This window comes from Leptopilina heterotoma, unplaced genomic scaffold (genome assembly GCF_015476425.1).
Source record: "Leptopilina heterotoma isolate Lh14 unplaced genomic scaffold, ASM1547642v1 Lhet_116, whole genome shotgun sequence".
Lineage (NCBI taxonomy): Eukaryota > Metazoa > Arthropoda > Insecta > Hymenoptera > Figitidae > Leptopilina > Leptopilina heterotoma.
The window spans coordinates 1187626-1204766 of record NW_025110835.1 but is presented as its reverse complement, the minus strand read 5'-3'; the positions used below and the strand labels follow the sequence as shown (position 1 = coordinate 1204766).

The 17141-nt window shown below is 21.0% G+C and overlaps 1 protein-coding gene across 4 annotated transcripts in view; it reads right to left on the bottom strand.

Annotated features, from left to right (window-relative positions):
* The window catches only part of LOC122509526 (complexin), a 577926-nt gene that overhangs the window by 435758 nt on the left and 125027 nt on the right, over positions 1–17141 (bottom strand). The window contains exon 1 of one of the 4 annotated variants that reach the window (XM_043623703.1): positions 16709–16801. The exons of the other annotated variants lie outside the window; for them this stretch is intronic. The gene's annotated coding sequence lies outside the window, so the exon portion shown is untranslated. Of the gene's footprint in view, positions 1–16708; positions 16802–17141 lie in introns of those variants that run through there. 4 annotated transcript variants of the gene reach the window in all.

Genomic DNA, 17141 nt, shown 5'->3' with positions numbered 1-17141 from the left:
CTAGTTTATAAAAGTGAAAATTAAAAATTAAATATTCATTCAAGCTATATAGTGTTAACATAAATCGTGAGCAAAACTTGAGAAAAAAAATAATTAACTTTTTTTCATTAAGGAAAAAAAGTTCCAGTTCAAATATAATTTTACAATTCAGTAGAATTTAAAATAATTTTAAAAAATTATTTAAATTAAATTATTAATTATTATAATTTAAATTAATTATTTAAATAATTTTAAAAAAGTAACAAAAAGTAGCTATATCGAAAAATTAAATTCAATGACTCAATTACTTTTTCATAATTTCTATATTAAGTTACATTTTTAAAAAAAAAATTTTTTTGTTTAAATAAATACTAAAATACCTATTTATTTTTTCACACGAGTTAAAATATTTTAAATTATTTCAATGTCAATATTTTTTAAATTTAAATATTTCTAAAAATAACAACTGTAATTCTTCCAAGACACAATTATTTTGCTGTTTTAATTTTTAAATAAAATTCAATTCTTATTTAAAATTTTTACTAAAATTTTACTAAATCCAATTTTAAATTCTTATTAGAAACTTTTACGAGAATTCTATAAAGAAAAATTTTGTTAAACTTCTTAAAAATATTATTAAATTTATGAAGAATTTTTTCAAAATTTTTAATAATAATTGAATTCCTTCGGCGAATTTAAAAAAAATTGTTAAAATAAATACAATTTTCTATATCATTTTATTTAAAATTGTATAAAAAATAATTAAAATTCTGCGATGAATTTTATTAAAAAATGTTTTAAAGAATTCAATTCCTGTGAAAAATTTTATTTGTGAAAATAATTGAATTCCGGAGAAGAATATTATTATTTATGAAAATAATTAATTTCTTGTGAAGAATTTTATTCAAATTTTTTTAAATAATTGAATTTTTCAGAATTTTTTATAACTTTTTAAAAATAATTAAATTACATCTAAAAATTTCATTAAAAAATTGAAAATAATGGAAATCAGACAAAGAATTAAAAAAATATTTTCTTTAATAATTAAATTCCTGTGAAAATGTTTATTTTTGAAAAGAATTGAATTCTTGGGAAGAATTTTATTAAAATTTCTTAAATAATTGATTTGCTTCGAGGAATTTGATTTTTTACGAAAATAATTGAATTCTTTCGAAGATTTTTACAAACACTTTTGACAATAATTGTTTTCTTAGGAACAATGTTGTATTTTACAAAAATAATTATATTCTATGACCAATTTTATTATAACTTTTCAAATTTATAAAGCACTTAATCAAAATTTTTTAAAATAATTGAATTCTCAAGAAAAAATTTAGTATTTATAAAAATAATTGATTTCTAGTGAAGAATTGTATTCACATTTTTTTAAATAATTTAATTCCCATAAAAAATGTATTATCTGTGAAAATAATTAAATTCTTCAGAAGAATAAATTATATTGAAAATAATTGATTTGTATAGGAAAATTTTATTAAAATTGCAATTTTATTAATTAAATCATGTAAAGAATTTTATCCAAATTTTTTAATATAATAGAATTTTTAAAATAATTTTATTTAAATTTTTTAAAATAATTGAATTTCTCAGAATTCCTGTTAAATTTTTAATAAAATTTTGTTTAAATAATTGAATTCCTTTGGAAAATTTTATTAAAATAGTAGATATTAAAAATAATTGAAATGTGGAAAATTTTTGAATATAATTGAAATTTTGACAAGAGTTTTATTAAAATTTTTCAAAATAATTGAATTTCGTAGAAGAATTTTATATTATTTATAAAGATAATTGAAATTTTGACGAGGATTTTAAAACATTTTTCAACATAATTGAATTTATGCGAAGAAGTTCATCACTTTTGAAAATAATTGAATTTCTGTAATCAGTTGTTTTTAAAATTTCTATTTAAATTCATTAAAAATAAAAATTGATATTTCCTACAATTTTAAATTGAAACCTTCGAAGTTCATCTATTCATGAAGATTGTAAACGCAACTCTTTTGAACTCCAATTAATTTTGAAATTTTTAAGTAAAATTAATAATTAAATAATTTCTAAGTAATAATTTTATGATAGTTCTTCAAGAATTAAGTTATTTAAAAAGAAATTATTTTTAGAAATAGAAAAAATTGAAGAGTTTATATTAGAATTCTTGTCAATTTTATAGTTTATGAGATAAATAAAAAGAACACCAAAATTCAGAATTTTCTTATAAATTCTAAAAATTTAATTTTTTACCGTACTTTTAATAAAAATCCCTGACTTTTCCCTGAATTCCCTGACTTATGGCAACCCTGCTGTTGTTAACATGAAAAATTCATAAGAATTAAAAAGTTTTTATAAAATTCTTTTCAATTTATTTATCGCCTTAAAAAATATTTCATCTTCATGCATAAATTTTCCCTCGCGCAAGAAATATTAAAAAAAAAGTAATTCAATTTTATGATTTCCGACCAATAAATTCAGGGTAACCCAAGAGCGTTGTATAGGTGGTGGTTGGCAATCGATTTGAGGTCAAACTATTGAGTTCCATATATATCCGACGTGATAATCCAATAAGTATCGATCCCGTTTTGGAAATGATGCTCATTGCGGAAATCTTATATCAAAACTGAGTTTGCATTTCTAACCTGTCATTTTGACTTCTATATGGACTTACATTATATATATATGTAGAAATTTCAAAATCCCCTAAAGAATTCCATTTCATCGAAAGAGAGCAGAAAATCACGACTGTCACTGGTCCAAAAAATATGTCGCAGCACAGTGGCGCATAGTAATTTTTCTAAAAAAGATGAAATATATTTCAACGTCAATTCAATTTGTGCATGACATGAGCGAAAAGAAAAATCTACAATGTTTTAAACGAAAAGAACAGAAGAAAAAAATATTTCTTCGACAAGAACAAATGATACATTTCAAATGTAAAGAAGAAAATATATTTTTTAAACGAAATATAATTAAATAATTTATTTATTCCTATAATTTTAATAAATTCTGATTTTTATACCTGAAATCATTTTTTCTCTAACTGAGAAATTCTTTTTAATTTATTATACAATACAACTTGACAATTTTCAAACAAAAAAAGGAATTTACTTTTAAGGTAACACTCTCTTTGCCTTTAGGTACAAGTGGAAATTTAACAAACAAAAATTAATACAATTTATCTTGAGACACAAAGTTAGTAGAAACACTCGTCTGGGAATTATAAAATAATTCAGAAATAAATTGTACCAAAAAAATTAAACTAAAAGAAAAATTGTACCAAAAAAAAAATTCTACATAACAAAGAAAAAGATTCATTTTTTCAAAATATAAACTACACTCTCCAGAGAAAATAATAGAGAAAACTTGTGTGTGCTATTAAAAAATTCAACCAAAGAGTTACGAGAATTATTTATATTTAACCTCGTCTGTTAACTGAAAAAATAAAAAAGTAAACTACACAAAAAAAGATTCGTATTTAACTAAATCTTACAACTCGAATACAACTAGGAATTGAATTTTCAAGGAATAGTGTAAATTGAATTTTCGATTTGAAAGAATTCCCAATTTCCAGAGCTTTGAATCGGAATGGATTCGCATCTTGAGAACGTTTGTAATAAAACGTTTTTACTTAAAGGCGATTAAACTTGATACCCAGAATTTAAAGATATCGAAAATTTCAAGTAACGCCACACGGAACGAGAGAAATCAGAAAATAAAATGGGATTTGATTTTCCGCTATCTGAATTCAAATTCCTTGTCTGCTTAACAAAATAAAATCATACGATTATATAAAATACAAATAAGCCTCCTCATGACAAAGCGAAAAAAGAATTATCACACTCAGTGAAGATTTTACACAAAAATTACATTGGACTTGTAAAAAAAATTCCTGTTTCAAATCAAATGTAATTTTTTCAAACCTCAGGAAATTAAATTTTCCACAAATGAATAAAATTGTATTTTTTTGATAAAAATAAATAAAATAAAATAAAAAAAAAAGAAAATGGAGATATAGGAAGATTGCGCTTGAGTGATCGAGTGCGCAGAAAAGTGGCTACTTTACATGATCCACTTTTAGGACCCTTTGCACCATCCTCGAGGACATTCGCTCGTATTGGATTTGCAGAGAGTATCCACTCTGTCACTCTCCACAGGGAATATCCGGAGGCGAAAACAAGTACCTTTGGTTTACCAAACTGACCTTGAGTCTATCACCCTTCAACTTCCTCAACTCTGATATTCTCTAAGGTTTTCATTTTAATTTCATATCCGGCAACATATTTTCCTAATTTACATATTCAATGTCCTTGGATTTTGAGAACTTGACTAAAAGGATAATGGATTTCTTCTCTTGTAATTACATTATTATTTGAGCAGAAATTCTACCGGATTTCAATCCTTTCTCTTCTCTACAAGATTTCCACAAAAAATTAATTTTGTTTTTCCCTGACTTTACCTTAATTTTCAGACAAAATTTTCACTTTTTCCCTGACCCAAAAAAATATTCTGATTCACACCAAAAATTATTAGATACTCAAAAAAAATTTCTATTACATTTATTCACGAATTTCTTTAATTGTAAATTTATTCGAAAATATCAATAACTTCTTTTTTAAATATAAATATTTAATTATTATTTTTCCATAGGAATTTAGATTTTCAAAAATAACAAATTTAAACCTTTTGAAATTCAATAACTTATATTAATTTAAATTTCCATAAAATTGAAAAAAAATTAAATTATTTACAAAAATTTTAATAAAATCTTTCGCAAGAATTCAATTATTTTTACAAGCAATAAAATTTTTCACATCCATTTAATTATTTAAAAAAATGTATTAATATTCGTTATAAAAATTTAATTAATTTCATAAAAAAACAAGATTTTTCACAGAATTTCAATTATTTTTAATACAATTTTAAATGAATTCCTCGAAAAATGTAATTATTTTCTTAAATTTCTTGCAAGAATTGAAATTCAAAATCTATATTTTAATAAAATTTCTCAAAACAATTTAATTATTTAAAAAAAATGTAATACAATTCGTTGCAAGAATTCAATTATTTTCATGAATAATAAAATTTCTCAAAAGAATTCAATTATTTAGAAAAAATGTAATAAAATTCGTTGCAAGAATTCAATTATTTTCATAAATAATAAAATTTCTCAAAAGAATTTAATTATTTAGAAAAAATGTAATAAAATTCGTTGCAAGAATTCAATTATTTTCATAAATAATAATATTCTTCACAGGATTTCAATTACTTGAGAAAAAAATAAAAATTCGTCGCAAGACTTCAATTATTTTCTTAAATTATAAAATTCTTCCCAAGATTTCAATTATTTTTAATACAATTTTAAGTAAATTCTTTGAAAAATGTAATAAATGTTAAAAATTAACAAATAAGCAATTATCAATAATTTTTAATAATTTTTCACAAAAGTTCCAAGAGAATTTTCAAATCCATTTGTTTACAATTCAATTTGACGAAATTTTAATTTTTGGAAATTCTTCAATTAAATATTAACAAAATAAAAACTGGAAATAATTTTAAAAAAAAATCAATTAGACTTTTTCAAAATTCAATTACTTCTAAAAATTTTAAATTAAATATTCAAAGCATTATAATGCTTTGAATATTTAACTATTATCTAAAATTTTAATTGAAATTCATTTTTAAATCAATTTTTATTAGAAAATTCTACGAGAATTCAATTATTCAAATACAAAAATAAATAATTTTTTGAATGAATGAACTTTTCTCAAAATTGAATTCTCATAAAGAATTTTATCAACAAATTTTTAAATAAATTAATTCTTTTGACAAAGTTAAAAATAAAATGTTAAAAAATAATTACATTTTTCGAGGAATTCGATTAAAATTGAATTAAAAATAATTGAAATTCTATTATTCATGGAAATAATTGAATCTCTGTAAAAAATTTTATTATTAATTGAATTATTGGAAAGAAATTTATAAAAAATTTGTAAATAATTGAATTCCTGTGAAATTTTTATTATTTATGAAAATAATTTGATGTTTGCGTAGAATTTTCTTAAAAATTTTTTTAAATAATTGAATTCTTTTGGAAAATTTTATTAAAATAGTAGGTGGATATTAAAAATCATTGAATTCAGGAAAATTTTTGTCAATAATTGAAATTTTGTCAAGAATTTTATTAAAATTTTGGAAAGTAATTGAATTTTAGAGAATAATTTTATTATGTATTAATTAAGATAATTGAAATTTTGACGAAATTTTTTAAAAAATTTTGAACATAATTGAATTTTTGCAAAGAATTTTATTACTTTTAAAAGTAATTAAATTCTTGTTGTGATTATTATTATTATTCATGAAAGTAATTGAATTTCGCATATGAATTTTATTAAAATTCCTGAAAATAATTGAATTTTTGGAAAGAATTTTAATAAATTTCTTAAAAATAATTACATTTTTCGAGGAATTTGATTAAAATAATTTTAAAAATAATTAAAATAATGGAATTATTGTTAAGAAATTTATAAAAAATTTGTAAATAATTAAATTCCTGTGAAGATTTTATTATTTATGAAAATAATTTAAGGTTTGCTTAGAATTTTATTAAAATTTTTTTTCAAATAATTAAATTCTTTTGGGGGATTTTATTAAAATAGTAGGTATAGGTATTAAAAATCCTTTAATTGTTGAAAATTTTTAAATATAATTGTATTTTGAAGAAGAATTTTATTATTTATAAAGATTTTTTTGATTTTGAATTTATTAAATGAACATAATTGAATTTCTGCAATTATTTGTAACTTCTCAAAAATACAATTTTTTTTTTGTATAGAAATATTGAGAGCACTTCATCGTCTCATCGACAGAATTACAATACGAATTATTGACAGGCAAATTATTACCATTTACAATTAACCATCAGTATCATTATTACCATTATCGACAAAATAAAATAATTTCATCCACTTTTTATAGCTATTCAACGAAACTAAAATTCTCAACATTAAAACTTTCGTTTAAAAATAAAATTGGAAAAAAGAATTCCAAAGGACAAAAAAATATAAGAAGAAGCACAGTTTCCTAATAACTGGAAAGTTTTTTAAAACTGGTTAAAAATGTTTTAAAAATAAGTCAAAGGCAAAGATTTAAATCTGTCTTAAGTACATCAGAGGTAATCTTTTTCAAAGATTCTTATACTATCAAAAAAAGAAAAGAAAAAAATGCAAAAATTCTTTTGAGTCACATAAACACAAGTTCATATTCGTGTGAGAAAAAATGAATTTTCTCTCGAACAAAAGATAGTCAAGTGAGACCTAAATGCAGCGTGAAGAATAAAAAAAAGAGAGAAAAGAAGAAAAAGAAGAAGGAGAAGAAGAAGATTAAGCTGTAGAATTCGCTACTTTTCTCTTCTTTGAAAAAGAAACGGGAAACAAGATTATTGAAAAGCAAGTAAAATGGAGAGACGTAAAAGAGGATTCTTTCAATTAGATTATGAAGTGGTGATTCGAGTTAACCGAGTTTCCGAACAGAGGAGTACCTACGAAGTAATGATTACTTCAATATGCCAGGGGGGAAAGGAATGTTGCCCAGGATTCTCTATTATGCAGCAAGTTAAACACATCCATATTGATAAGCCACCAGTGCAGTTCCAATTCTCTCTCTCTCTCTCTCTTGAACAAGTTACGCCATTTTGAAAATACGATTTATCTATATCCCTCGCTTCACAAAATTAATGAAAACTGAATGACTCATATTGTAGCAGCTTTTCAATGTACCATGTTAATAGTTTTCTAGATCGAGAAATTTTTATCGAACATAAGAATTTTTATTCAATTATTTAAAGAAAAATTCGATAAAATTCTTCGCGAAATTCAATTATTTTCTTAAATAATAAAATTTTGTATCTCATCACTCGTATATCTTTAATTAATTACAAGTTGTTGAATTTCAAAAGCTTAGAGTTTGAAATCTTTAAAAATCCTAATTCCTATGGAAAAATAAGAATGATTAAATATTTATTTAAAAAAGAAGTTATTGATATTTTTGAATAATTTTACAATTTAAAAAATTAGTAAATAATTGTAAGAAAAACATTTCTTTGCATATCTAATCATTTTTAGAGTGAATCCAAATATTCTTTAGCTTCAGAAAGAAAGAGTCAAAATTTTGTCTGCGAGATCACGAGAAAAATAAAATAAAATTTTTGTGGCAACCCTATTTTAGTTTTGATTGCAATCAAAAATTGAGAAAAATATTTTTGATAAAAAATCCTTTGTTCATTTGAACGTTAAAAACTTGTGGACCACAAAAAACTTTAGGAACATAATGTTATATATTATCGAGAAAGTTCGTAATGAACAATTTCTTAATTTTCTTTTTCTTCTTGATTGTTGAATTCATGTCAAATGGAATACTTATTACAAGAAGTAAAACATTCAAGTTTACTGAGAAGTTGTACATATATATAGATGTATAAAATTTGGTGAATCCTAAGCTGAATTTGTACCACTTTCAGCTTATGCTTCCTATTACTCAGACTTATTTTCTGAGTGAGGATATTTACATTGTGATGTGATAAATGTTATCGCAGATATATTCAAAGTTTCAAAGTACTGCAAGAAGTAGTATTCTTTCGAGTAAAAAATTAATTTCCATTTGTCAATTCTAGTGATGGTTATATATTTTTATTCAGTATACGTGTCATCTTATATTAATAAAATTCCGAGGTCTGTAAAGATGGCTTAACTTTCATAAAAGTATATTGTTAATATGCCATTAAATTATAAGGATCACGATTAATCCCCTTGTTTCCCACTTTTCCCCTTCTTTATCCCCATAAATTAATAAAATCTCCTAAGACGCGTAAAATGAAGCAGATTCTCCCCTTTTTCTTCCTTATAAAAAAGCACTTGTAAAAATTGTTCTCTCTTTGAAAAACTGTAAAAATTTTAGTTGCCACAAAATTTTAATTTTGTTTTCCTCATGTTTCATAATAATTTTAAGATGACAGAGTGACAAAATCATTATTTTATATCATAAGAATATTGTAACTATATATTCAAATTTCTTAAAGATTTTAATTTTAACCTTTTTCAAAATTCAATTATTTCTAAAAATTCACGCTATAATGCTTATAATATTCAATTATAATTTTAAATTTTAAGAGAAATTCATTTTTTAATCAATTTTTATTAGAAAATTTCCCGAGAATTCAATTATTTAAAGACAAAAATAAATAATTTTTTAAATAATTGCATATTTCTTAAAATTAAATTTTTATGAAGAATTTTATCAAAATTTTTAAAAATAATTGAATTCTTTCGGCGAATTTAAAAAAAATTGTAAAAAAAAATCAATTTTCTATCATTTCATTTAAAATTGTATAAAAAATCATTTAAATTCTGCGATAAATTTTGTTATTTATGAAAATAATTAAATTCTTGCAAAGAATTTTGTTAAAAAAATTTTTAAAGAATTGAATTCCTGTAAAAAATTTTATTTGTGAAAATAATTGAATTCCGGAGAAAAATATTATTATTCATGAAAATAATTAATATCTTGTGGAAAATGTTATTTAAATTTTTGTAAATAATTGAATTTTTCTGAATTTTTTAAAACTTTTTAAAAATAATTAAATTCCATCTAGAAATTTCATTAAAAAATTGAAAATAATTGAAATTTGACAAAGCATTAAAAAATTATTTTTTTTTAATAATTGAATTCCTGTGAAAATGATTTTTTTTTTTAAAGAATTAAATTCTTGGAAAGAATTTTAGTAAAATTTCTTAAATAATTTAATTGCTTCAAAGAATTTTTATTTTTTACGAAAATAATTGAATTTATTCGAAAATTTTTACAAACATTTTTGACAATAATATTGTATTCCTAGGAAGAATGTTGTATTTTATAAAAATAATTGTATTCTATGACCAATTTTATTATAATTTTTTAAATTTATAAAGCATTTTATCAAAATTTTTAAAAATAATTGAATTCTCAAAAAAATGTTATTATTTATGAAAATAATTAATTGATTTCTAGCGGAGAATTTTATTCAAATTTTTTAAATAATTGAATTCCCATAACAAAAATGTATTATCTGTGAAAATAACTGAATTCTTAAAAAGAATTGTATTGAAAATAATTGAATTGTATAGGAAAATTTTATTAAAATTTTATTAACTAAATCTTGTAAAGAATTTTGTCAAAATTTTTTAGAATAATAGAACTTTTAAAATTATATTTAAATTTTTTGAAATAATTGAATTTTTCAGAACTATGTTTTTCAATTCTCTGAATATATTTAAATTCTTTCGAGAAGCTTCATTAAAAAATTAAAAATAATTGAATTGGTGGGAAGAAATTTATAAAAAAATTGGTAAGTAATTGTATTCCTGTTAAATTTTTATTAATATTTTGTTTAAATAATAGAATTCTTTTGGAAAATTTTATTAAAATAGTAGATATTAAAAATAATTGAAATGAGGAAAATTTTTGAAAATAATTGAAATTTTGCCAAAAATTTTATTAAAATTTTTCAAAATAATTGAATTGAATAATTGAAATTTTGACGAGAATTTTAAAACATTTTTGAACATAATTGAATTTATGCGAAGAAGTTCATCACTTTTAAAAATAATTGAACTTCTGTAATCAGTTATTCTTAAAATTTTTATTTAAATTCATTAAAAATTGATATTTTCTAAAATTTCAAATTGAAACCTTTGAAGTTCATCTATTCATGAAGATTGTAAACGCAACTCTTTTGAACTCCAATTAATTTTGAAATTTTTAAGTAAAATTAATAATTAAACAATTTATAAGTAATAATTTTATGATAGTTCTTCAAAAATGAAGTTATTTAAAAAGAAATTATTTTTAGAAATAGAAAAAATTGAAGAGTTTGTATTAAAATTCTTGTCAACTTCATAGTTTATGAGACAAACAAAAAAGACACTAAAATTCAGAATTTTCTTATAAATTTTTAAAATTTTTAATTTTTTACAGTACTTTTAATAAAAATCCCTGACTTTTTCCTGACTTTCCTGACCAATTCTAATTTCCCTGAATTCCCTGACTTGTGGCAACCCTGTCCTTGCAACTTAAAAATCTTTATGATTTCTTAGTGTTTTTAAACATAGACATTTTTTTTAACATAACAAATATAATGGTACTTCTACTATTTATAAAAGTAAAACACAAACTGAAAATATTTGTCAACTTGTACTAATTTGAGAATAAATTTTAGGGTAGATTTTGTATTTGTTGCGATGGTAATGAAATTTTTTTTTACTATACCTGTAAAGCTAATAATGAAGACGAACAATTTGAGCAAAATCTATAAAATTTTCAAAGTATTAGCTAATAAGAAAGTTATAAGCACCTTGAGGATTACCCCTAAGCTATTACTTATTTTTATGCACCATGCGTATATTTAAATATGATCTAAATTATTCCCAACCGCTTTGAGCTACTCACGTTTATTAAAATAAAAGAGTCATAATTTATAATTATACCCTGTATTTTTAAACACCTTTCTAAATTAAAATTAATTTTAAACTTATTTAACGAGGTTTTTGAAGACTATTTTCCCTGTTTTGTTTTGTTTTGTTGTTTTCCTTTTTATTCAAGTTAAAATTTTAATAAGCGCATTTTTCAAAGTTTTTTAAGAGTTTTTTTTTATAATTAAAATTTTTAATTAAACTTAATTTTTTGACGACGCATTTGGAAATATTTTTTACTTTTTTTTTACTAAAATGTTTATAGTAGCAGTTTTCAAGCTTCGAATGATTTGTCAGTAAAAAAAAAGTTGAATAAGATATCTTAATATTGATGACAATAGAGAAAAGTTTGTTTACTTAATAATGATATAATAATAGAAAGTAATATTTATAAAATTTTTGATATAATATTTATAAATAGTTTTTTTATTTAAAAATTCTTCTTTCTATAGTACAAATGAAAGGAATTCGAATTGAATTTAAGAGAAAAGGCAAAAGGACAAAGTTCAACTCTTTCATTTATAATGTGTATCTTTTATCTTTCGATTACAATTCTTAAGAGGGAGTGAGAGAGAGTGACAGTATTTTTGTCTATTTAAAGATTTTACTTTGATAAAAATGTCATTTATTAAGGTTTCTTTTCTGTTCACTAGTATAAAATTCGCTGCGAAATTAATTGAATTAAAAAAAATTAAATTCATTAACAATTGCTAAAGGCGAATTCATTCCGAAAATTAAAAAAAAGAAATATAAAGTTTAATAGAGTAATATAATAAGAATATATTTATAATTAATTTTCATTGACTCAAAATTATTGGGAAAAAATTTAATTTGACAGAAAAAAATAAATAAATTTCGTTAACTTCGAACGTGTTCTGAATTTTAGAAATATTTTCTAATTATATAATTATTATTTTATTCTCTGGAGAAATTGAAATTTTTAATGAATCCCTCCTTTTTAATCTTATAAAACGTGCCTCAATTAATAATCTATATAATCTTTTTTTTATTCGTGCATCGATATACAGAATCCAGATTTCATTACGTCAAAACGGAAATTGAAAAATTTCGAAACAGGCATACGACAGTAAAGGAGCAGTCAACTGTGTCGCCCGGTTTCTCAAATCGATTTCAACGAAAATTCGATTCGCATCAATCAGAGCAATGTTAAATCTGATGATAACACCGCGATCCGAGTGGAAAAGTCATAAATGTGGAAAAAATCACTAAAAAATAGTAGTGTTACTAAAAAATCCCATCCAATATTCAAGACGATAAAAAAAAGAAATCCGCCATTTGGGAGCATTTTTAAAATAAAATTGTTGTACATAAAAAAAAAGTGCTAAAAATTATAGTTATTAAGAATTTAAAACTGGACAAAAAAAATTTTTTCTCAATTTAAAAAGAAATATGAATAAATGTGCAAATTCATATTTTTCAGGAATTAATTCAAGAAAATTAAAATTAAATCATTTTTTAAAAATTTACGATGATGCAGCATTTAAGGAATGGAATTTAAGAATGAACATCAGTCTTTGTCAAGAGTTTTTTTTTCCTCTTTTTTTCTTACAAACTCAACTAATAGGATATATATTATTATGTTCAGTCTCAAGAAAACGAGTTTAAGGCAAAAAAAATGAAAATAATACGGACATAAAATCGGTGGAAAATATCCTTTTTTTTCCTCGAGCTTGAAATTGCCCTACATTATGTAATAAAAAAAGGAAACCTAAAGGGAAGCAATTTCAACGATTAACTTTTCCTGGCAACATAATGAAAGCTCACTACTCATTGGATTATGATTATCAAGGTTTGTGATAAGCCGCTTGTCAAAATTTATGTCATGTTCCTTTTACTATTATTAATAGCAGCAACTTGTGCTTATGAAGTCTTTATTACCTGTTTTTTTCTCTTTTATGTTATTATTTTATTCGATATACTTCACTCTATTCGCTCTTAAAATAAAACCTCATTACTATTCACATTGATAGGTGTCAAATTAAGAAATTAAAATAAAAATATTAATATTTTTGAAACTATTTGATAAAATTTTAATATTTAATGTTCAATAAAAAATATTACGGAGGAAAAAATTTTAATAACTTTTATAACTTTTTATAAAGTTTAATTCCACATTTAACTGATTTTACTAAACAATTTAGTAACGAGTACATTTTTTTTCACAAAACCGTTTTCATGTAAATAAATGAATATATGAATTTTAATTTTATTTAAATTTAATTCTCTTTAATTAATCTAATTTCCCAAGTTATATTTTTATACAATTTTTTTAGTTTAATAATTTTTAATTTAATTTTTTTTAAACTTTGAACGTTTTGAAAACTTTTTACTCAAACTAACGCAACTTTTAATTAATTTTTCTAATAAAATTTTACTTTGGACTGGAGAGAAAATTTACACCTAAATTAATAGTATAAAAATTTCAGTGTTCCGCAAAACTTGGTTTGGTTTTTTCTAAGAAAGTAATAAAAATTTATTCTTTTTTTCCACACAATATTTGTTTATAAATAAATTAAATTATTAAAAATTATATATATATATATATATATATATATATATATATATATATATTATATTATTAAATATTATTGTTCATGAAAGAATTTAGAATTTATAATTTTTTTTTATAAATAATTGATGAAAATTTTTATTATTCATGAAAAGAATAATTAAATTCTGTTTGGCAATTTTATGAAAATAGTAGATATTGAAAATCATTGAATTGCGAAAAGTTTTTCAAGATAATTAAATTTTACAAAGAATTCTATTAAAAAATTTAGTAATAATTGAATGTTTATGGGAAATTTTATTAAATTTCCTTGAAAATAATTGGATTATTCTGATGAATATTGTTATATATGAAAATAATTGAATTTTGAAAAGAATTTTATAAAAATACCTCAAAATAATTGAATTTTCGGGAGTAATTTTCGTTATTTATCGACATAATTGAATTATTTCGAAAAATTATTTGTGTAAATAATTATTGAATTCTTAGAAAAACTTTTATTAAAATTTTAAAAAATAATTTAATTATTTCAAAAAAATGTAATTAAAATTGTATTTAAAACAATTCATTTCTTTCAAACAATTTTATTAAATTTTTAAAAATAATTATTCAATCCTTTCAAAAAAAATATTAAAAAAAACATTTTTTTAAATAATTGATTTTTTCGAGGAATTGATATTAAGTTTTTAACAATAATTACATTTTTTGGAGCAATTCCTGTAAAATTGTATTAAAAATAATTGAAGTCCTGCTTAAATTTTATTATTTATGAAAATAATTGAATAGTTACTAGGAATTTTATTATAATTCTCAAAAATAATTGAATTACAGAAAAGAATTATATTATTTTTAAAAATAATTGAATTATTGCGGAAAAGTTTATTAAAATGTTTAAAAAGAATTGAATTTCTGTGAAAAATTTTATTATTTTTGAAAGTAATTGAATTCTTCATAAGAATATTAGGAACATTGTTTTAAATAATTAATTTTTTCGAAATATAATAAATATTATGAAAATTTTATTAGTTTAAATAAAATAAATTGAATAAAAATAATTAAAATTCTTCGATGAGTTTTATTATTTATGAAAATAATTAAATTCATGCTTAGAATTTAATCAAACATTTTTTTAAAAAATTGAATTTTCATGAAAAATTTTATTATTAGTAAAAGTAATTGAATTATTGTGAAAGATAAATTGCATAAAATTTTGTTAAATAATTGATTTTTTCGAAATTTTATTGAAAATTAACGAATTAAAAGTAGTGGAAATTGTCAAAAAAAAAAATTATTTAAATTGTTTAAATTTTACTTTACCGAAATACCAAAGAATAGATCGTATCATACCTGAAACAAATAAAAATATTTATTTATAGTAACAATCAATAAACAATTAATATTTATTTATTTCAATCTTAATATTATCTATTAATGAATATTAATTTGTAAATGTCATAAAAAATATGGAACAACAAAAAATGAGAAAATATATTATAAAAAACTATAATTATAATTTGAACAATAAACTACAGTTTATGCAGTTCTTAAAAACTTATAATACATAAAAAATGAAGCATGTAAATTGAGTTCTATGAACTGTAAATAATTTCCCTTTGGTTTACAGATTAGAAAATGAAATGCAAGCTTAATATTTATACACTCGAAAGCAGATATATATATTTGTTGTTTAGCAAGAGATTAATGGAGCAAAACAAATATAGTTATACACAATTCGAGAAGGATTTTAGGAAACTGCTCTTGATCCGCTTATGAAAACTTAGCCATCGGCTATTCAATGTGTTCATTCAGATACAATCGAATTATTCAACAGAGAATCTTCTTCCTTAAAAAAAATAAAAAATTTACAAAAATAAATTTTATTATTCAACTTTATTAAAAATAAATATTGAATGAAATTTTCACTACCTCTAAAAAGTAGAACAAGCTAAAATAATTGAGAAAACTTTTTTTTAAAAAAACAGTTTGAAAAAATAGTTCTAAAACAAATTTGTAACAATATTTTATAACAAAATTTGTTTTTCAAAAATTTAAATAATATATCTAAAAATAAATTTTACTAGTCAACTTTAATTAAAATAAATATTGAATAGCATGTTCACCCGTTAAAAAGTACAACGCGCCAATATAATTGTGAAAAGTTCAAAAAAAAAAGTTTTAAAAAAACAGTTGAAAAACAAATGGAAAAAGATAGAATTTGTTTTCCTGAAATTTAAATAGAAATACTAGTCTTATTTTTAAAATCCAAATATAAAAATATAACCTACTTTCACAATAAAATTAAAAAATTAAAAAATCCAAATTTATGAGCAAAAACCAAAATTTTGATTTTCAATTATATTGCATTTTAATTTATATAAATAAATATAAATTTGGATTTTTATTATTAAAAACACCTGAGTATTAGAATTAATTTCACTTATAAAATAAAAAATAATCCCATTTTTTGTCAGTTCTCCAAAATTCTAATAATCACAATTTTTCATATAAAAATATAAAAATAAACTAAGCAGAAACGATAAAAATAATAAAATGGAAAATAAAATCTTTTATTGTCACAGACTGACCACAATATTGAGAGTAATCCTGTATTTGTTTTTATTATTATTAAGACTATATATTTATTGACGTTGAAGGTCGAGGAAAATTGGAGGATTCCTGATTTATTTACCTTGCAAACGTCCTTGAAGGATATCTCACCATATAAATTGCAAACAGTTACTACACAAAACTACAGCCAACAGAGACACGTCTTGAATACAAGGGAAAAAGCACTAAAAATTGTCACACACTAAGGGAATTTAAAAATTAAATTAATTAAATCACTAAAAAAGCAAATTGAAACCTTTTTTTTTGCAAAGTCGTATTAAAATAACACCGAGTGAATAGAACAAAAAATATCAATAATTTTGCAGAGAGCTAGTGAGAAATAAATAACAGACCCTTTCATAATTATCAAACAGTGAAAAAATTACCGAAAATTACTCAAAAAATTATTTAGTTTTTTGATAATAATTATTACGATTACTACGAAATATAATATTAAAAATAATATAATAATAATAATTATTATCTATTAATTAAAGGAAGAAGATATAAAAATA